The sequence below is a fragment of the Carlito syrichta genome, unplaced genomic scaffold (genome assembly GCF_000164805.1).
Source record: "Carlito syrichta isolate Samal-C Ts95f unplaced genomic scaffold, Tarsius_syrichta-2.0.1 Scaffold303780, whole genome shotgun sequence".
Classification (NCBI taxonomy): Eukaryota; Metazoa; Chordata; class Mammalia; order Primates; family Tarsiidae; genus Carlito; species Carlito syrichta.
Window position 1 is genome coordinate 91,482 of NW_007247876.1, and position 21,628 is coordinate 113,109.

Sequence of the window (21,628 nt, forward strand, 5' to 3'; positions counted from 1 at the left end):
CAAAAAAAAAAAAAAAAAGTTGAAAGTCCATAAGCATTGCTCATGTCGTCATTCCTGTGTGAATGTGGCTCACTGGGGAGCCAGCCTGGACATTACTTTTTGCATACAGTGCCCCTCCCCCTCAAATGTCTCCTTGCCCTTTTTTTCTGTAGCTAATCCTTAGGTTTGTTACTATCGTTACTATCGTTTCTTCTATTTTATTTTATTTTTACTATAGTTTCAAGGACACTATCAAGTCTATGGTATATCCTTTCCCCACTCACCCCACATACAACTTTTAAAAATACGTACTTATTTCTGGACCCAATTTGACTGTATTTGTTGTTTCACATTTGAGAATACCTGTTTGTGGTTCTTCCACCTGAGTGGTGTCTTGGTGGAATGCACTAATTTTGGATCACATTTCTTTCCCTTTAGAGTTTGGTAGATGTTGTTCACCGTCTTGTAGCCTAGGACGTGACTCTGAGAAGATCCAGGGCAATCTGCTTTGTGTCCAGTTATAAGGGACTTACTCTTTGTCTCTGGATGACTAAGTGATTTTTTTCTTATTCTTGAAATTCAATAACAACAGAAGATGAATTAGAATAGATGTATTGAATATATGTGTCTTGGAATATGATATGCACTTATGAGTTGCAGTGTTTTATCCCTGCATTTCAGTATTATTTTTCTATTTTCTATTAAAATACCTTCTCTGGTTCAGTTATTGATGTTTCAACTCAGAGACACCTATCATCTGCATGCAATGTCATTTCTGTACTACCCCATGGCTATTATCTTCTCTCTATTTCCATTAATCTGTTCATCTTTTCATTGGTTTTACTGTGTTATTTCAAGCCTTCCCTCTGTGTAAGCAATTTATTTTTAAGTAATTTATTTTTCAGTCATGTCCATTCAGTTTCTCACTGCATGTAATTCGTTTGTAGGTTCTAATGATATTATTTTAGTTTCAATTTTTCCTTATATTTTCAATTTCCATTTTCCCTCATTCTGTGTTGTCATTATCTCACATTTGAGCTTGTTTGTCATTCAATTTGTGAATGTAATGAGCTTTTCTAGGGTATGAAACGCAGGTGTGACATTTCCCTGTGTTCCTTAGGCCCTGGTTGCTGTAGCATTTCCTTCATTCTTATGTTCTACTTGTGTAATTCTCATGTCGTTCTTCTGTCTTGCACACACATTTCCAGTGACCCTTCCATCTAGACTTTGCTTTTGCTCTGGGGAAACTGAATTCCCCTTGAGTCTCTCCTCATGTTCTCTGAGTGAGGGTTCCCCCCTACAAGTAGAGCTGGAGAGCTTGCTGTTGGCTTCTACTCACATCCAAGCAGCCTGAGGACTTAGGTGTGTGTGTTTTGGAAGGGAGGTAGGAGTAGGGAGTGAGGTAAGCTGGGAGTAGGCACGCCCAAGGAGCGCAAATATTCCATATTCTTCCAGCTTTTCTATTTGACCTGTTTTTTGTTGACATGGTTAACATCGGCTACAGTTCTGAGTTTGTCAGTTTTTATATAATTCTATCGGTTTTCCGTCTAGTGTGTTTAGGTGCATAGAAGCTGAAGGTTATTTTATTGCCTTGAGGGTTGTTCTCTATTATTTTGTAATGCATCTTACTAGAAAATCTTAGTTTTTCAAAACTTTATATTCAAAATTCATTTTTGCTTTGGTGTTAGATGTGCCTTTTACAGCCAGGATACAGTTGAAATTATGTTATTGCTGTCCCATATGATAATCTTGCCCTTTTAGTGAGTGAGTTTTATCTAGTCACATCGACTCTTACACATGTGGGCTGATTTGTTCTACCTCTTTGTATGCATTCTGCTCACCATCCATTTTCTTTGCCTTTTTCTTTCCCTTTGGTTGGACTGATAAAGGGTTGTATATTTTTCTTTTTCTTCCTTTCTTTCCCTCTCCTATTCTTCCTCCTTCTCTTCCTTCAAATTCTCCTCTTATTCCTCTTTCTTCTTTTGATTCATCAGATGGTTCAAAGATATCAAGGTCATTTCTGTTTCCATATTAGTAACCCAGAGGTTTGTTTTTAGTTTTCCCTTTTATGTACAGCAATTACACAGAGATGAGCATACTTATATGCATATGTGTTCATTTTATTGAGTTTTCACAAAGTAAATGCACCTGTGTAACTATAACCCAGATCAGGAGGTGGGACATTCCCAGCTCACCGAGACCCCTCACACCTCCTGAGTCTGTCTTCTGGCCTTCCTGAGGTTAACCATGTCCCGTCTTCTTTCCCATAGGTTGACTTTTCCTGGTTTGTATTTTATAGAAGTGGAATAATACGACATGGACTCTGTGTCTGACTCCTTTTGCTAATGTTGTGTTACTGATGGCACATTTACCTTTACTGCTGTGAAGTGTCCTGTTGTATGAATGTACACAATCTAGTTGTCCATTGGGGTTGTTTGTAGTGTCTGGTGATTATGAACAATGCTCTTTTGAACATTCTTTCATTTCATTTCTTTCTTTAAACCTGTCTTTCATTCACATCTCATTCACATCTCTGTTGGGTGTACGTCTAGGCATGAAATACTGAGGTTGCTGGGTCAGAGACTATGCATGTGTTCGGCTTTGGTTTCTGCCAGGCAGCTTCTGAAGTGGTGGTACCCATTCCTGTTCCCATGGATGGAGCATGGCAGCTCCAGTTGGGCCACATCCCCTCCAATGTATGGTGCTACTGGATTCTATAGATTTAACTATCCTGATGAGTGCACTGTATGTACACAATTTTCAATTCATTGATAAGTAGTGATGTGGAGCCCTTTATGTGCTTATTACCTGTGTATGTGTTCTTTTTCATGAATTACCTGTACCATGTTCAAGTTTTTTCCAATTTTCCTGTGGGTTGTCTGTCTTTTATGTTATTTCACAGGAAATTTTCATATATTTTGGATAATAGTAATAATAATAATAATCTTTTGTCAGGTAAAAAATATTGAAACTATCTTCTCCAATTTCTCTCTCGCTATTTTGCTGGGGTTGGTCTTTTGATGAACAGATATTTTCAATTTTAATTATGCCCAGTAATCAATATTAAAACAGTATTTGCCCCTCCTAAAGCCATGAAGATACTCTCTCTTATCTTCTTGATGTGTTATTGTTAATTTTCACATAAGCATATACCCCTCTGAATTGATTTTTGTTGTGCTATGTGAGGTAGGATGGCAAGATGTGTTTAAGTTTTTTTAACATACAAAGCTATGAATTATAAGTTAACTACAAACTTTACTTTAAAAAAACTCTGAAGTTATCTAGTATTCTTATTCTCCTCTCAAACCCAAGAACCTACTAGACATCAATTATAGGTTGAAAATCCATTTTTCAGCACCTCGATTTTGGTCTCTAGTTAGCTGTATGTAATATTCTAAGTTTTCAGTTCTCACCATTATGTTGGATATATTTTTCCATAGTTTTAAGTTTTATGGCATCTATTGTTGCTGATGAGGTACTCACTTGGCTTATTGCTTAATTGCCATTTCTTGTTAGTAATCTGCTTTTCATCCTTGTAACTGGTGACAGAATCTTTTGATGCATTCCAGTTTCACTATGGCAAGTCTAGGTGTGACTATATTTTTATAGATCCTTCTTTGTTCTTACAGTTGACTTTCAATTTGAAGGCATATGTCTTTATTCAGGTCTGGAAAACTCAAAGATCTTTTCAAATATTACTTCTTTGTGGGTCTCTTTATTCTTTCCTTCTGGTGGTCCTATTTGTCTTTCAATCTATTCTATATATTTCTTAGGTGACCGTATGCTTTAACATCTAAACTGAGCTGCATCTGGAAGTTAAAAGAAGTGCTACTAGGCTGGGTGGTGGCTCATGCATATAATTCCAGCACTTTGGGAGGTCAAGGCAGGGGAAGGATGGTTTGAGCCCAGAAGTTCAAGACCAGCCTAGGCAAGACCTTGTTTCTGCAAAAAATAAAAAAAATTAACTGGGTGTGGTAGTATGCACTTGTAGTTCCAGCTACTCAGGAGGCTGAGGCAAGAGGATCACCTGATTTCAGGAGGTTGAGGAAGCAGGAAGCTGTGCCACTGTACTCCAGCTGGGTGACAGAATGAGACCTTGACTCAAAATATAAAAGAGAAGTCACTAATAATTACATAAGGATAACAGATGTAAATTAGAACCCTCCCAGGCATACTGGGTTGTGTAATCTGTCTACCTAGCATTCTTTCATATTTTATTCTCTGTGCTGTTGTCTGGGTGAATCCCTCAATAATAATTTTCAATTTATTATTTATCTCTTATTATCTCTGCTCCAAAATTTACCTCATCATTTGAATTTTTTAATTTCAGTCAATAGATTTTTAATTTCCAAGATGTCTGATTGTCGTGTATTTTAATATACCTGATTTGTTTCATTTGTTTTTCATATGTATGTTTAATTATATAATTTTTATATTTTCCCCCTTAAGCTTTCAAAGCACACTTATTCTAAAAATCAGTTTTATAAAGTTTTCCTGGAATGAAGTTTTACGTTCCCGTTGTTGCGTTTTGGCAAGATTTCTTTCACAGCATTGGAGTTCTCCACGTACATTGACATTTTGTTTTGCAGCCTCGTTTTGAATGAGATTTCTGCCTTCTTTCTCTTTCTTCATATTTCTCTGACTGGTGATTTTGCGTCTCCCACCTTCCTGAACGCCACCTCAAGCCAGGTGCTGTGATGGCATGAAAGAACAGTCACCATAGTTACAGCGGGCAAATGGCCTTGGGCCCTCTGGCCAGGGGCAGGGTGTATTTAGTCCATCCTCCTGTTTCTGAAACTCTCTGAGAAGCCCTGGACCAGGGACTGCAGATTCTAAGCTCTTTCCTCAGAAGGAGCCACTTGGCCTTTGTTTCAGACCTGACTCCAGTCGCTAATTTGCAGGGGGCCCCTTCCAGTGTCCGTTCCTGACCCACTATGCCCACTGCCCAATTCAGAGATGCCTGGCTCTGCATCTTTTTTCTGTTTCTGGTGCACAGGGATGCTCAGTAGGTTTTGAAGCCAGACTTGTATTTCCAGTCTCTCCTTTTATATTTTCACATACTTTTGCTGTGTTGGATCAGGGAAGAGTCTGCATTAAAGCTTAATCTGACCTCTCTAATTTGACCTCAGTACATAAAACGAAGAATTAAATCGTATTTATCATAACTAAAACAGATGATATCCAAATTTACTAAATTTGGAGGACATTCAGTGACAGATTTTCCCTGAATAAGTCTGTGAAACACTTTTGTAAATGTGCAAAATATTAGTGGTAGTGCAAATGGAAAGAACAAAATCTTTTTCTGTAGGATCATTTAAAATATTTTTTGTGAATCTGCAATTATTTCTCTTTCTCAGATTACATTATATGGAAATCTTCTACTAGTAGAAACACTTTTTGGTGCTATATGACGTTATGTCTTGACTATTTTGAAATTAGAAACTTTTTACATAGTTGAAAGGGATAAAATATTAGATTTTTCCAAGTAGAAAAGATTATGCAGTCTGAAAAAGAATTAAAGAGATAAAAAGGAAAGAGAGGAGAGAGAGAGAAAGGAAGGTGGCCATTTCACTCCAGTGCTTAGACTACTACCGGGCCATTAGTAACTATTTTTGGGAAAAAAAAAAGAGAGAGAGAAGATGAACGAACACCTGAGTCTTCCCACATCTGGTGAGCACCATGGAGTTGAGGGTATGGTGAAAGCACATCAAGGATAGTTGGGGTAAGGGAACTCAAGGGTTCACAGCCAGGGTAGTGGATAAGATGACAGTAAGAATCAACAGAATGTGGGTTAGGTGATCATGAGAATTGAAGTGAAGGATGGAGTTTGTGTAACTGTCAGGGTCTTTGTTGTTTTATAACCCAGGTGTAAAAAACAGGGGTCTTATATGTTGGCATTCTTATGTGGTTTTAAGTGTTCTGAGCTCAGTCACGTCTAAATGCCACGTTTCCCACTTGGCGCCTGCTCCGGAGTTCTGCCAAGCATGAGGGATGGGAGGAGACCGGCGTGGTGTCCCACACACCATGAGGTGGACACATTTGGAGAGAATGAGTGCACATGTCACATTGGTGCAGTCCTGGGCTGTGGATCCCAAAGAGCAGGGTGGTTTCAGGCTGTCTGGGATGGTTGCAAACATCTCTAGCATGCAGAGCCTTCCCAGTCCTTATCCTGCCAGATCCTGGGAGGAGGAACAAGAGAGCACACATGGCCCTTGAGACACTAGCCATGAAGGATGACCATAGTCCCACCAGGCAGCCTCAGTTTGCGCCTTACCCCATCTGGCCCTGGTGCATCGATGCCTTGTCCATCTGCTGCTTTGAACTGCCCTGTGGAAGCAGGGCCTGCTCTGTGGGTTTCTTCTTCCTGGTACCCACTCCCAGAGAAGAGCTCTTAGGTAGCTATCAGTTCAGGCTGTGTCACACTGAGGAGACAGGACGAGGGGTCTGAAGGTGTGTGAGTGAGCAGGTTTTACTCAGCAGTGCAGTTTCCTCCACATCACTGCACACGCCAGGCCACCACAGACCCTGCAACTGAGTGTTCCTTGGAATTCCTCTTTGTGGGTTGACCCTCACTCACTAGTCACCGTGAGTCAGACTGATAAAAGTGAACAGGATTGAGAAATCTTCCAAGTGAGTGGGGAGGCTGGTTCCGGAGGCTCAAATGACTCCTAGCTCTCAGACAAGTTTCCAAGGGCTGGAAATATCAAAGTTTGTGATACTGGGCAAAGAAGCTAGGCAAGGGGAGACCCATCAGAATGAGAGACTTCATGCAGGGAGGGCAGTTCCTCATTTCTGTTAGCTTATTGCCTAGTCTTAGGACCCAGATTGGTCCTTGTTGCAGCTTTACTTTCTATGCCCTTGAAAAGGATTTGCTGGGAAAAAAATTCGCTTATTCTTACTGCTGAGTCATACGTTTCTCAAAAGGGAGGAAGTGAATTGACATTTGTTTAGCTCCTTGTGCATGAGATTTCCCTGACATTATCTCATCTTATCCTCACATTCGTATTTTGAGATATATTTTATCTCCTTTTACATACTAGGAAACTATAGATCTGACAAACAACCTGGCCAGGCCATCTGATTTAGTGAGAGAGCTGGGATTAAAAGTTAGGAAGGCCACATAGCACAAGGGTAGAAGGATGGACAGTTAAACCCACCTTCAAAATGTTGATTAAACTTATTAAAATTTTTTTGAGTCAGGTCTTGCTCTGTTGCACAGGCTGGAATGCAATGGCACAATCACGGTTCACCACAACTCAAACTCCTGGGCTCAAGCAATCCTCCTGTCTCAGTCTCCTGAGTAGCTAGGACTACAGGCACACACCACCACACCCAGCTAGTTTTTAAAAATATTTTGTAGGACAAGTTCTTACTATGTTGCCCAGGTTGGTCTTGAACTCATTGAGCTCAAGCAATCCTCCTGTCTTGGCTTCCCAAAGTGCTGGGATTACAGGCATAAGACACCACTCCGAGCCATATTTATTAATTTTAAAACCAGCTTGTTACTTTCTACAATTCATGGCATTTCCTTACATAGCCATGTAGGACACCTGCACACCAGGCCATCTGCCCAGAGTTTATAGCCTCACAGACCCTGCTCAGAGGGTTCATGTTTGAAGTCTGGCCAAGAGGCAGCCTGGACAGATGATCTCGTGCTGTGCATCTGTTCACTTCCCCAGATACTTCAAGTTATCCTCCCAGTGCTGTCCCAAGGAGTCTTCCCTGACACTGCATTCAAGCAAGGCAGCCCCTCCAGCCCTGCCAACTCTCGAGGGCAGTGTTCATACTCTTCTCAGGTCCTTGTATAAATGGTGGCTGTTTGATTTCTACGTCTTTTAAACTTTATTTTCTGACTCCTCTGCCAAAATATAAGCTCCACGAGGGCAGGAACTGTGTCTACTTTGTTCACAAACATGTCCCAGTACCCAGCACAAGCATGTTAATATGAATTGGTGTGCTTGGTCAAGTCAGGGCACCAGGAGGTGACACATTTAGACAATGATATTTTTGTCATTGCTTCTGTAGAGGGGTCTTTCAGTTGTGAGCCATGAGTTGTTATCTTAGGTTGCTTTCAAAATTATCCATGCAAATTTAATGGATCTATCTTCTGTGAAACCAATACTGAGGTTAGGGCTGGCTACACCTTGTTCCCTCTAGTGTTCCACAGATGCTGTTTCCCACCAGGAAGATTTATTCTGCCAAATGTTTAGTGGGTGTCTTAATTTCGGATAATGATACTTTATGGAGTTTGTATAATTGATAAGGTTTTCCTCTTCATCAGGACTGGGAGGAAGCTTGGGGTATTTGCACTCAAACAACCCACTCCACTGGCTTTGCAGTTGGCCTGAGCCTCCTCCTGCTCTTGGCTCTATTTGATGAATCTTATTGTGACCATCTCCCCGCTCTCTCTTCTGCAGTAATTAATCTCAAGTATTTTTTGATAAGATATGATGCCAATATATTAAGTTGTGAAAATAAATTTTACTTTTTTTGATGTGTTATTATTTTTCTATCTCAGTAGGCCCCCACAGCTAAGATTTGAGTCCATGACATTTTGGGGTTGGCTCAATAAGATCACCATCTGGTCTCTGTGCGCTTAATCTTTTCCAGCTTTACTTCTGTTCTCTCCCACCAAAATGCTGTCACCAAATGCATCTTTCCTCCCCATGATGCATTGTGGCTAACCTTTGCCACGTCACACGCATCCTGTGAGACCTTGCCCTATGCCAGGAGCAGGTGCTCTGAGCTACCTTTGCTGTCTCTTCTTCAACCTACTCACAGCATCCTGTAAGTCTCATCTTCTCATCTTTTACTTTACGATGCCACTAATGCTCCTGTGACACAAACAACTCCCAATTTAAAACCCAGGTCATTCACTTCCCCTTTAATCATCCTTGAACTCCATTTACTTTGAAAAATCCTTTAAACCTCAGTCATCCCTCACTACTCACAGCTTCCAAATTTATAAATTATATTATAATTATGACGCATTATTTTATTAATTGTATTGGTGAATCATCCTGTGGAACTGCAAATACGTCAGTAGGAGTCCCTTCACCCCTTCTTCTCCAACCAAAAATAACATTATGTTATTTTATATATGTGCATACTTTCTACAAAGTCCCTTCAGGATGATGTTACATAATACACCTAACAGAAGAAGAAATCAGGAGAGTGAAAGGCAATTGGATACCTGGAAAACAGCACCATTTCAACCACTGATAACCTAATCTGTGTCAAATAGAGGATGACAGAAAAGAGTCAAGTCTAAGAAGAGGTGGGTCTGAATCTCTGATGTTAAGTTTCCCCAAATGTTCAGGTATCAAAATGAATTATAGTTGGGAATAGTGTTCCAGATTTATTACTTAGTACAGAACATAGCAGGCATTAAATTGAACTGAAGAATAAAATGAAAGGGGATATCATAGGAAAATAAAGTGGAGTCTTGTAAAATTAAATACCCTGTTTTTCATATAAATTGTTTAGCTGAAGCTGTTGACTAAAAGCATAAAAGAAAATTGAAAACTCTTTTCTGTAGAAATGGTTGTATTCACTGACATGCTTCAACTCAGTAATAAATTAGCTTGGGAACCTTTTGCATAAAGAGATGTCACTATAAATTAGCTTTTACATTTTTATCTTAAGTAGTATCATCATAAAATATTCAATCAAGACACTAAAACTGTCAAAATGGGTAGATAATTTGAGAGCTTGTGTTTAAAAAGAAATTCAATTCTTTCATGTTGGGATTTTTTTTCTTGTATATAAAATTTGATCTGTAAATTTACCAGAACTTGCCATGGTAACAATCAATAGATAATTTGTTCACAAATTATAACTATCACAAATGTTGGCAATCACAGATGCTAATTAAATACTTCGATTAGAAACGAAGAAGAGCAGACTAAATTTAAAGAAAACCACGCACCAAAATGCTTTGCCCTATTTTGTTCTGCGACAAAAATGAAAATATTCTCAATGCAGCTGGTTTTTCTTTTGTTGTTGTTGTTGTTCAATGTTTTTTAGGTTGTCTCTCTCTCCATATATTTCTTAGTTATATCCCAAGTGCTACAATTAAAATGATAATAATATATTAGACCTCGCATATGAGGTTGAATTTGAGCTTTTTCACATCCATATTAGGCAAGGAGAGAAAGAGAAACACATAGGAATTGACATCCTGACAGGTCACTGGTGTCACTGGGTGTCACTGGGCACCAGGCAGCACGAGCTTGTCTTCTGGACTGTACTTCAAGAATGCATGCCTCTTCCTGGCAGAGGGTCCCTATTCTCATTTTCTCTGTCCCTTGACCACAGGTTGTACCACTGAATGGCTGCCTGCCCCAGGTGTCTCCTGCCCTGGTGACTTGCTTAGTCAAGGTCTCTGTCTCTGACCTTTGACTTCATTGTTTGCCTTGCTCCTCCAGACAATCACAAAGGCCTGGATAGCGACCTCCTGTCACTCTCTGTATCCCTCAGGCCCATTTGAACCAGGCCAGCTCTGTCTCAGAAAAGGAGATCAGCCGGGCTTGGTCGCTCAGCCTGTAATCCCAGCCCTTTGGGAGGCCGAGGTGAGTGGATTGCCTGGGCCGGCGGGGTTAGACCCACCTGGGCAACTTGGCGAGACCCCATCTCTACAATAAATAAAAAATTAACCGGACATGGTAGTGCGCACCTGTGGTTCCAGCTACTTGGAAGGCTGAGGTGGAAGGATCACCGGAGCCCAGCAGGTCGAGGCTGCAGTGGTTGGGAGCGGCCACTGCATTCCAGTCTGGGTGATAGAGTCAGACTCCAACTCAAAAAAAAATTAAAAAAAAAAAGTCAGACACCCAGCCTGGGGTTGCAAAGCCACGAAGAGAACTCAAGTCAAAGCATTTTTAGAAAACGCCATTCAGATGTTGAAATTGACAACACCATACATTCTCGACCATTCTCAGTCATTGCCAGGCTGGCACATCAATCAACAAAACACAATTATTAGGAGGGCAGATCTGTGAATTTCTCTCACTTTTTAAAACCGAAGTAATAAATTCCCCAGGTATAGACTTCAAACAACATCTGTTGACTTAATTAGAGAGAAATGCTTCAAGGATGAATTCTTTCCCTGCTCTGACATCTTTACAGTCAACGATCCCTCTGAAACAATGGGCAGGGAGCAGGTGTGGGATGGGCTGAATCTAAGTCACATTTGGCAAAACTCTGACGGCGAGTGAAGCCATTAGAAATGTCGGTGAGATTGATGATGTTACACATTTTAAAACTGTCCTTGACAAATTACATAAAATGCACAATTCTTTTCCAAACCAGATGGATTGCAGCAAAATATAACATACACCCCTTTGCAGGGGCAAGGATTTTATTAGTTCAATGAGTTAGTCCCAGACTGAGTTAAGAGAGTCTCTGAAATAATGACTAAAATGTGTCATCGTAAACAGTTAAAAGCTCAAGTGAAGAGGAGAACATGAATGACGGAGAAGAGACTCTCTAACTGATATCATGACCCTCTCCTGTTGGCAGAGTCCTCCTTTCACGTAGGGTGGGAGCCTGGCATGTTGGAGAGGGTAAGGGTTTTAGTACGTCTGTGTTGTTATAAAGGACCACCTGAGGCTGGTGATTTGTATAGCAAAGAGGTGTGTTTGGCTCATGGTTCTGCATGGTACTGGCATCTGCTTCTGGTGAGGCCTCAGGAAGCTCCTTGGAAGCTTTTGGTGGGAGCAATTGTCACAGTGTGAGAGCGGGGAGGGAGGTGCCCAGATCTCTATAACAACCAGAGTTCTGGAACTAAGAGCAAGAAATGACTCAATCCTGTAAGAGTAACACCCAGCCCTTTATGTGGGATCCAACCCCATAGCCCAGTTGTCTCCGATCAGACCCCACCTCCGACTCTGGGGACTATATTTCAACATGAACTTTAGAGGGATGACATGCAAGCCCTATCAGTGAGGCTTGTAGAGCTCCCAAGGGGTGTGAGAAGATCGTGGGTGACAACCTCAAATCCAGAGCTTCTTACACTGGACGCATTTGCCTGGAAAGAAACCAGAGGACCTGCTGCCTGGAAGGACAGGGAGCATTCTTCACTTCTGATGGTTGAGGATTAAAATTGTGTGATTTTATATACAGTAGATGTATTATGAAGTACAATTTTAAATTTCCATATGTTTTAAAAATGAGAGTAAGAATGGAAATAAATCTGTGTTTCCCTGTCTGGTTTCCTCTCCCCTCCCACACCCCCTACCTCCAGCTATAGGCCTGCATCTGCCTCAGTGATGCATAGATGGGCTTCCATCCACGGACCAGAAAGTGGGCATCCCAGTATGAAGTCAGAGTGGACAGGCAGAAGCATAAGCTTAGGCAACCTGAAGCCACTTCAGACACCAGGCTACACCCTAGGTCTCTTCTTCCTTCCCTTCCTGTTTCCCTTCCTTCCATAGAACTGAAGCAGAGGGTCATTGGGTTTCAAGGCTCAGAGAAAATTTTTAGAGCCTCCATGTCCAATCTATTATGTAAGACTTTCACAAGAGTCCTAAGAAGTGGTTTTCAAGTACCTTCTAGGATACTTTCAATGACAAGGAGCTCATCCTTCTATGAGAGCTCTTTGTATCTTGTGAGAATGTGACTTGTTAGGAGATGTGACCGGGTGGGCTATGGGCATTGGTTTCTGAAGTCAGACGGTAGAAAGGAAAGTTGGTCTTGGAAGTCTACATATCTTCCCTTTTTTACTCCATAATCTTCTCATAAACGTTTAGGAGATATTCTTAATGATAATGTGGTCTAAATGAAGCTGGCTTGGCAGATCTGTGGAGGAGAAGTCCTAATTCAAGCCAAGAGGAAGAGACAAAATGACACCACAGGAAATTAGGAAATCTGATCAGTGGAGAAACGTGCAGAGCTGTTGATTACCTTCCAGGACAGGACAGAAAGTACTTACTCCATTTTGGGGTTGTAGGGTTTGTTGACCGAAGAATAGTTTCCTCTTTACTCATCCTCTCCTTTTTGGGTCAGTTTTCAGATGACCAAACACGCCCCATTACCTCAGTGGGAAAAAGAGTAAAAAGCTATTGTTCTACACAGGAAAATTAAAAGACCTGCAATAGATGTCACAGTGATTCCAGAATTATTCTCAAGTCTACAGAGTCACCTGCATGTCACTTTCAGAAAAAAAAAAAATCTCAGGACATCATTTCAAAGTGATAAAAATATTTCACTTTTAATTAAGCAATTGATTATTCTCCTTCATCAAGTGCAGAATCTGTGTCAAGAATCCCCACGCCTTGGGAGGCTGAGGTGAGTGGATTGCCTGAGCCCGCGGGTTTGAGACCCGCCTGGGCAACTTGGTGAGACCTCATCTCTACCATAAATAAAAAAATTGACCGGGCGCGGTAGCGCGAGCCTGTAATTCCGGCTACTCGGAAGGCTGAGGCGGAAGGATCGCCGGAGTCCAGCAGGTCAAGGCTGCGGTGGCCGAAGTGGCCACTGCACTCCAGTATGGGTGACGGAGTGAGACTCCAACTCAAAAAAAAAAAAGACTTCATTTGTACGGTATATACGCTATTTTAGCAATGCTAAAAGAACCACTCTAGTAACTGGAAATCTATAAAAGGATGGCGTGTGCGTGAAAGCCAACCATACTGAGATCCATAGCTTGGCCTTCAGGCCCGGCTCACCAGTCTCTAAACTGACGGTTTGTAGTGGCTGTGATGCATTTCTTTTTTTTTCTTGCCTCGTGAGTTGGCGAGTCGGGTCCCCAAGAGATGTCGCAGTTCTCAGCACTGCAGTGCCAGCCCAGGCTTCGCTTGGTGACCAGGAAAGCGATGAGGTGGCATCTGAACAGGGAAGGCAGTGGTGCCGAGAGCTCAGGGATGCCAGCGGCTGCAGAGCCCCCAAGAAGTGTTACAGCTCTCTTACTTTGGGGTTGGTGAACCGAGCCTGGAGAAGTGTTTACAGCTCTGCCGTTTTGGTGGGCTGGCAGGTCAGGGCCCCAGGAGCGTTAGAACCACATGGGCTTCCTCAGCCGCGCTGGCTTTTCAGCTGTTGCCAGCTCGGTTGCCTGAGCTGGCTCCCTCGACCGGCAAGCCATCCTCCGGCGTGCGCAGCTCTCCTAGCCAGCGGCTCTTCTTGCCTAGCTGTTCTAGGTTCTTGTCTCGCACCCAGGAAGAATGAGGGACCGTGGATAACTGGAGGGCGAGTAAGCAGGAATTTATTTAGAAGATAGGAAACTTCCAGTGGGAGAGTTTCCAAAGGAGGAAGGCGACCCAAAGCAGTATTTCCGCAAGGGGCCAGCGCCAGGGTTTTATACAGTCTTAAGAGTATGCTGGGGACGGGGAGACACCCCTTATTAACAAGGTGCCTGAACGATGCACATTTGTATACCTAACCCTTAACGGTATCCCACAATTTTATAATAAAAATACGTTTTTTTAAAAAAAAGAGTATGCTGATTGGTTAGCACCAGCACCAATCAATGAGAGGCCCTATGGTGTGGGATAGGAAATACATCAATCTGGAGTGGGTTGGGAGAGGCCAACCAGAGAAAAGCGTGAATGGAGAAATCCACAGATGTGGACTTGGGTGTGCTCACTCCAGCCCAGAGGGCTTGCAGCTGAAGTTTTTGCAGGGACCCGCCCTAATCTATTTGACTATCCGGTGTCTTCCTTTCTCTTCTTACATCTGCACTCAGTTCCAGCCTTGGCATGAAGCTCTCTTTTTAGGGTCCGCTCACCTGGGACAGCAAAGCCAACCACTGACATAGGGAAAGCGAGACATTTACTGCAGAGTGTCAAGCAAAGACAGGCAGCTCAGACCCAATTCCCTGGTGGCTTACAGGTAAGGGGAAACTGGAAAAGGCGGGACATTGTAAAGCGGGTCTCTCAAGTTATGTATGGATTCAGATATTCTCTGATTTGTGATTGGTTCAGGAGGTGAATTTTGTCTAAAAGTTTGGGGTCTGCAGAAAAGAATATTGGCTCTGGCCCATGGGTTGACTTTCTCCAGGCTCTTCCGAAGAAATTTAGAACAAGGAATGGTGGTCAGAGCTCAAGCTCAGTTCCCCCTATCTGAGGTTCACGTGCCAGGGGATCCATGTAGTAGGGGTCCAGGTTTCTGAAAAACAACTCAGGGGCATATGATAAGATGTTCCCTTTAGTTTCTCCAGGGAACCAGACAACCTGTGACTCTTAACTTCCTTGGCTACTGTTTTAAGGTATTATTACCTTCTTGCTTGTCAAGTTGCTCATTTACTCCTCAGGATTAGCGAGTTGCCTGGTATATCTCCCTTGAAGGAACTCAAGATTTTCGTTTATTTCCACGCTTGTGCTGAGGGTGGCTGGCCCCTAAAAGGGATCCCTGCTCTGTCTCATGGTTACTGGAGAGACATGGGAGAAAGGTCACCCTGCTCATATGCCAGTGGAGGACAACGTAACTGGACAACTAGAGAAAAGAGAAATGTGAGAAATATAGCAGCATTCAAAAGATAAGCAAGGTCAACTTATAGAAAAACAAAACACAGAAATACAGGATCTGGAGATAATGGTCTAAGCCACAGACTTTTCAAAGTTTACATGTAATGAGTTCAGTCACTGTAACTGCCTTATGAGATAGGCACTGCATAACTCCATATTGCAGATGAAGAAACTGAGGCACAACCCCTCATTCTCCATATTTGGCCTCCTCAGGCTCAGCATTGTGTTGCACAGAACCATCTGCAGGGCTTGTGGTGCCCCCACCCCAGCAAACCCCAGGCCAGCTTGGCCTGAGGCACCCAGAGGCTCTCCCAGGAAAGATGGCTGCCCTTACAATGTCTTGGTGCAGAATGGTGGCTATTTTCATCCTTTGGGTGGAACTTAACCTTTCAGAGCTTCTGACTAGAAGCAGAGACCTTGTCAAACTAAGAAAGCAAAATTCAGCTAGACCTGGTGACTCCTGCCTATAATCACAATGCTTCGGGAGGTGAGAGGATCCCAGCTGAGGTGAGAGGATCATTTAAGGCCAGGAGTTTGAGAACAGTCCAGACAACATAATGAGACCCTGTCTCTACCATAAAATTAAAAAATTAGCCTGGTGTGGTGGCACACACCTATAGTCCCAGCTACTCAGGAGGCTGAGGCAGGAGAATGGCTTGAGGTCAGGAGTTGGAGGCTGCTGTGAGCTATAACTGCACCACTGCACTCCAGCCTGGGCAACAGAGTGAGACCTTTTCTAAAAATCAAAACAAAATAAAGCAAACCAAAAGCAAAATTCATATGTACAGCAGAAATAATTAAAAATCATTATTAATATAGAAAAAAACTGCCATCATCTCTGCAACAACAAAACAATTGAGAATTTAACAGTGTACTGAAAGAATTGAGAAAAAATTTATTATCAGCATGAAAATAGAACAAAAGTACAGAAACAATGGGTCAAAATGCATAACATTATAAAGAGACTTAAGCATCAGTTAAAAGATGTGGCAGTTGCTTTTGTCCAAAAACTCAGAGAAATGATAGAAGCAACTAAAAATGCAATAAGCACTTAAGAAAGAGCAGAGACTGATATGTGACAAGCTTAATACAGATGAGGGAACAACTAAACATGAAGCGAGGACTGCATCCAGAGGATCTGACCAGTGGGCATTGGCTCACCCAGAACAGGGGAGAGCTTCAGAGCAACGTCAAACAGGTTCCTGGGGACACAGCACCACAGGGCTCCCCTCCAGGAGAAATGACAGAGTTTGACAAACTCCTTCAGCCCAAAGAGGGTGTCAAGGGCACAGAGTGATCATGACCACTGGAATTTTGTAAAAGTGAGGGAAAAAAACACAAAAAAACAAAAAGAAACCAATGCCTCTGGGGGAGATTCTAGAACATTGTCCCGGGAGAGCACAGGAGACAGTGCAATAGCGTGAGAAATTATAGGAAACATTTCTGACTCTAGAAGAAAGGAAAAAAATTCCATTCAAAACTGGAAAACTAAAAAAAATAGCACATAAGGAGAAAATGTTCAAGTAAAAGTGAGAGACAGAGGATATACCTGTGCTTCTTTTTTGGGGGGGGAGGGTGGAGTCTCAATCTGTCACCCAGGTCGGAATGCAGTGACGTGTTCACGGCTACCACAGCATCGACCTGCTGGACTCCAGTGGTCCTTCCACATCAGCCTTCCAAATACCCAGAACTATGGGCACACACTACCATGTCCGGCTAATTTTTTAAATTTATGTATTGTAGAGACGAGGTCTCACCATGTTGGCCCACGCTGGTCTCGAACCCACGGGCTCAGGCAATCCTCTCGCCTCGGCCTCCCAAAGTCCTGGGATTACAGGCTTCAGCCACCATGTCTGGTCATCCTGTGCTTCTTTATAATACACAAAATTGTGATCAAAAGTAAGAAGAGGAACATAAAAGAACCAGAAGTTGGCAGTTGAAGCTTGGAAAGAAGCAGAAAAGGATATACCTGTCAATGGAACGTGTTTGTATTTAAAATAAGTTAAAAGAACAGGAAGAGACAAAGTAGCAAAAAGAACATCAATGCCACTTTAAAATGACTCCAGAAAGTTATATCCAGCAGAAGAAAAAGCAGAAAGCAGTTTTGAGGCTTGAAAAGGAGATATAGAAAGGGCAGAAAAAAGAACTGCTGCTGCTGAAATTTCCAGGTTTCAAGAAGGAGATTTATATGAAACCGAATTGAAAATTCTAGATAGACAGCAAAGGAAGATGAAAGGCAGAATAACAGGGAAAGACCGGCAAAATGAAAAGACAACATCAGTAGAGATCCCACTAGACTTCACAGATCTATCAAGGGATAGGAAGGATGGAGCCAGAAACAGGTCCGACAAATTCTAGGCCCCTCCTACAAAGCCCACTCAGGGCTGTTCCAACCAAGACAGGAGTGAAGGGTATGAGGTCATGGAATTGGCATTTAATTGATGATGTTAACATATTCAGTTATTCTGGGAGAGAGAGTGACTTTAATCTTTAAATGTCACTCACCTGGTCAGCTTGATTATTAACCACGGTGTTGTGTAAATCAACACTTCCACACTGGCACTGTCATTAATATTTTCTGATTATACTATGGGGTTATTAATATGTGTGTCAATCTATTGCTAATATAAAAGCTATTTAAATAAGTTGATGTTACAAACATTAGTGCATTTAAATGCACAGAACATCTTGAAGGTATTTTGCTTTTGTCATGGCATAACAAAACCAACTGGGACAACCACAGAGTGACATTTTTTAAAACCAAAAAATTTACAACTTTTAGAAATTAGATTTAAGCTGACTTGAGTAACAAAAGTGTAAATTTTCTTTTAGAGTTATAAATTAGTACCTTTTCCAAGTTTAACAAATTGATCATTTTACATTTTTGTGTAATAAAGTATTTTGTATCTGTTTAAAACAAAAAAAGAAAAAATCATAGGGGAGAAAAAAGTATCTTTTCTTTTCCTCCCACCCATCTTGGGTCCATTGGTTGGGACCCCTGCAACAAAAGACAGATTGAGAGAAGAAGAGAAGAGCTTACAACTTTATTTCATGAGGAGATGAAAGCTGAAGAAACCGCTAAGCCTGAGCATTTTCTATAGAAGTTTCAAGAAGTATGGGCAGTGGTGGAGAAAGATGATGGGGCAGAGATGAGGCATGTGTGGTGAGACAGAGAGGTGTGACAAGGCCTGTCTGTCTTGAAGACAGGATTTTCCTTCTTTCATGTGTAGGGAGGGTCTCGCATGACAGTCTCATGACCTGCTTTTTGGATGGTCAGAAAATCCTTTCATCTTTTTTTTTTTTGAGTTAGAGTCTCACTTTGTCACCCAGGCTGGAGTGTACCTGCTCATGGCTACCCCAGCATCAACCTACCGGGCTCCGGTGATCCTTTTGCTTCAGCCTTCCGAGTAGGTGGAACTGCAGATATGCATTACCACGGCTGGCTAATTATTGATTTATTGTAGAGATGAGGTCTCGCCAAGTTGCCAGGGCTGGTCTTGAACTCACGGGCTCAGGCAGTCCACTCGCCTTGGCTTCCCATAGTGCTGGGATTATAGGCTGAGCCACTGAACCCGGCCAAGGCATCATCTTTTAGGGTGGCGTGTCCTGTGTGCTATCAAAACTGAGACACAGACAAGCTCCTCAGGTTTTTAAGCCACAGCAGAGTGAAGCCTCTGACCCAACTGTCTGGCTCTTGAGTTTGTCCTCTAACAACGTTGCAGACTGCCTCTGATGGAGGAAGACTAAAAAAAAATCTAACGAACGGTCTATGGGCATTTGAGAAAGTATTATGACCATAAATCAGAAATAGGATGCTGGAGAGAGTGGTAGACAGAGACTTAGAAGGAGCCCTACAGGCTAAAATTGACAACAAGTTACTAGGACCAGGGAGCCCAGAAGATAGATTCCCAGATCTGTGCACAGCAGCCACATGGGGCACAAGGATGCCCACCCAGCTTCCAGCCATGAGTCCAGCAACAGCTGCCATTCCTATGGCAACTGGGTTAGGGCCTTGAAGCTACAGCACTGGGGCCTGTGGTGGCAGCTGCCCTGTCCCTCCTTTCGCTTGCAGATGCAGCCTGACCACACCTTGCCTCCTGCTTATAGGACCTCTGTCTCCTACCCAGGGATTCTTTGTCCTTGCAAAGGACCCTCTTCGCACCAATAAACACACCACCTGCATGAGTGTCCCCTGCAGTAGGCTGCGGCCAAAGCAGATGGGCTGGGCAAAGCCTACCTTCTTCTCTTGGAAGCTCCATGTGGAGCAAGCAGTTTGTCCTGAAGTTCACATTCAAGACATGTCCCGCAGAGCCTTAGCAGCAGCCTCCCTGAGGCTGCAACCTGCTCCTGTCTTGCCACACCCTGGTTTCCTCTCACTCCTGGCTCTGCCATGACATCCCATATTCTTCCACACTCTGTCCTGGCTACCTTCCAGGATATGCGACCCAAGACAGCCATGTCCACAGAAAAGTTGTGGAAAAGACCATTGCCCAGATCAAGCAGCACAAAGTTCCATAGCACCAGTGGAAAGCAGGTGGCGAGAGCTTCATTCCACTTACAAAGGAACAAACGCCCGTGTCGCACAAGGAGCAGTGCCTTCTGCATGGTGAGTGACCAGGCTCACAGCTGAGAGTGAAGGAAAAGCAAAACACTTCAGGCCCGTGAAGATCAGTCATTTACCCCCAGATGTCATTTCAAAGAAGGCTTCTGAGAGCATGCCTGGAAAGAGGACACAGTCCAGAGAAGGGAGAACAGAGTCAGAAGACAGGGATCTCAGCCTGGCAACCACAGGAAGGGAAGCCCTGGGCAGTGGACACACAGTGACGCATGAATGACACACAGAGAACATGCGGGAGGCACGCAGATGACACATGGACAACATGTGGACAACACATGGAAAACACACAGACAACATATGGGGGATATGTGGATGACACATGGCAGACACTTGGATGACATGAATGACATGGAGGAAAAGTGGAGAACACACAGTAACACACAAATGACACATGGAAGATACACAGATGGCATGTGACTAACATGAAGCAACACACAGTGACACATGGATGACATGCAGAGGACACATGGAGGACACATGGACAAGTGGAAGGCATGCAGACAAGTGGAAGGCATAGACAAGTGGAAGGCATGACACACAGATGTCACATGGAAGACACGTGAAGGACAAATAGAAGACATGTGAAGGACACAGATGACATGCAGAGGACATGAACAATGCATGGACATGCAGAGGATATGTAGACTTGTGGAGGACATGTGGAGGACACGTGGCAACATATGAATGACACGTGGATGACATGCAGATAACGCTGGATTACACATGGAGGGCACACGAATGGCACACGGAAGACACATGGATGACATGGACACACGGGGGACATGCAGACTCATGGATAACACACAGATGGCATGTGGAGAATACATGGTGACATGTGAATGATACATAGAGGACACAGCAACACATGAATGCTGTGGTGCTGCTGTGGTGACACACAGATGATGCACAGAGGACACATGGACAACACATAGAAGACACACAGACAGACGGACAACATGCAGATGATTGAAGGCGAAGCTGGCCAGGGACAAAAATGGGGTAAGGAAGAATTTCATGGACCAATGTGATGTAGTGTCAGAAAATGTGAAGGTGACCAAGGAGAGAACTGGAGAAAAGCAATTGCAAAATGTAGGCAAAATATATTACAACGTTGTTATTTGAGAATGATGAGATTAGAACGTTATAACTTAAAATAACTGGGGCATATAAGACAAGGTGATGCACTTGACCTTGATGCTTGGGGCTGTGCAGATGTGACCTGGGGTCACAAGAGTGGAGAACGAGGTGGAGCTCCAGCCCCATCGGGCTGAACAGGAAGCAACATCGACAGTGGAGTAGGAACAGGAACATGGTTATAGTTGGCAGGAAGACGGGGTGAGCCTGTGTTCGGCAGGAACACAGCAGGAAGGACAGACTGGGGGCTGGCAATGTGAGAGGGCGGACTGCAGAGACCAGCAGAGGGCACTTCACCACTGCCCAGGCCCAGGCAGGCCCTGGGGGCGTTCCCATCTCAAAGCTCCCAGTTCCCGTGCAGGAAGAGACTGTGGGTATAGGAGGAGTGCGTGTGTGCAGGAGGGAGTCATGTATGCAGGTGTGCAGGAGGAGACTGTAT

At 43.1% G+C, this 21,628-nt stretch overlaps 1 pseudogene; it reads right to left on the reverse strand.

The window, feature by feature from the left end:
* Positions 1–20,042, reverse strand: part of LOC103261584 — a 26,119-nt pseudogene extending 6,077 nt beyond the window's left edge.
* Positions 20,043–21,628: the final 1,586 nt, after the last annotated feature.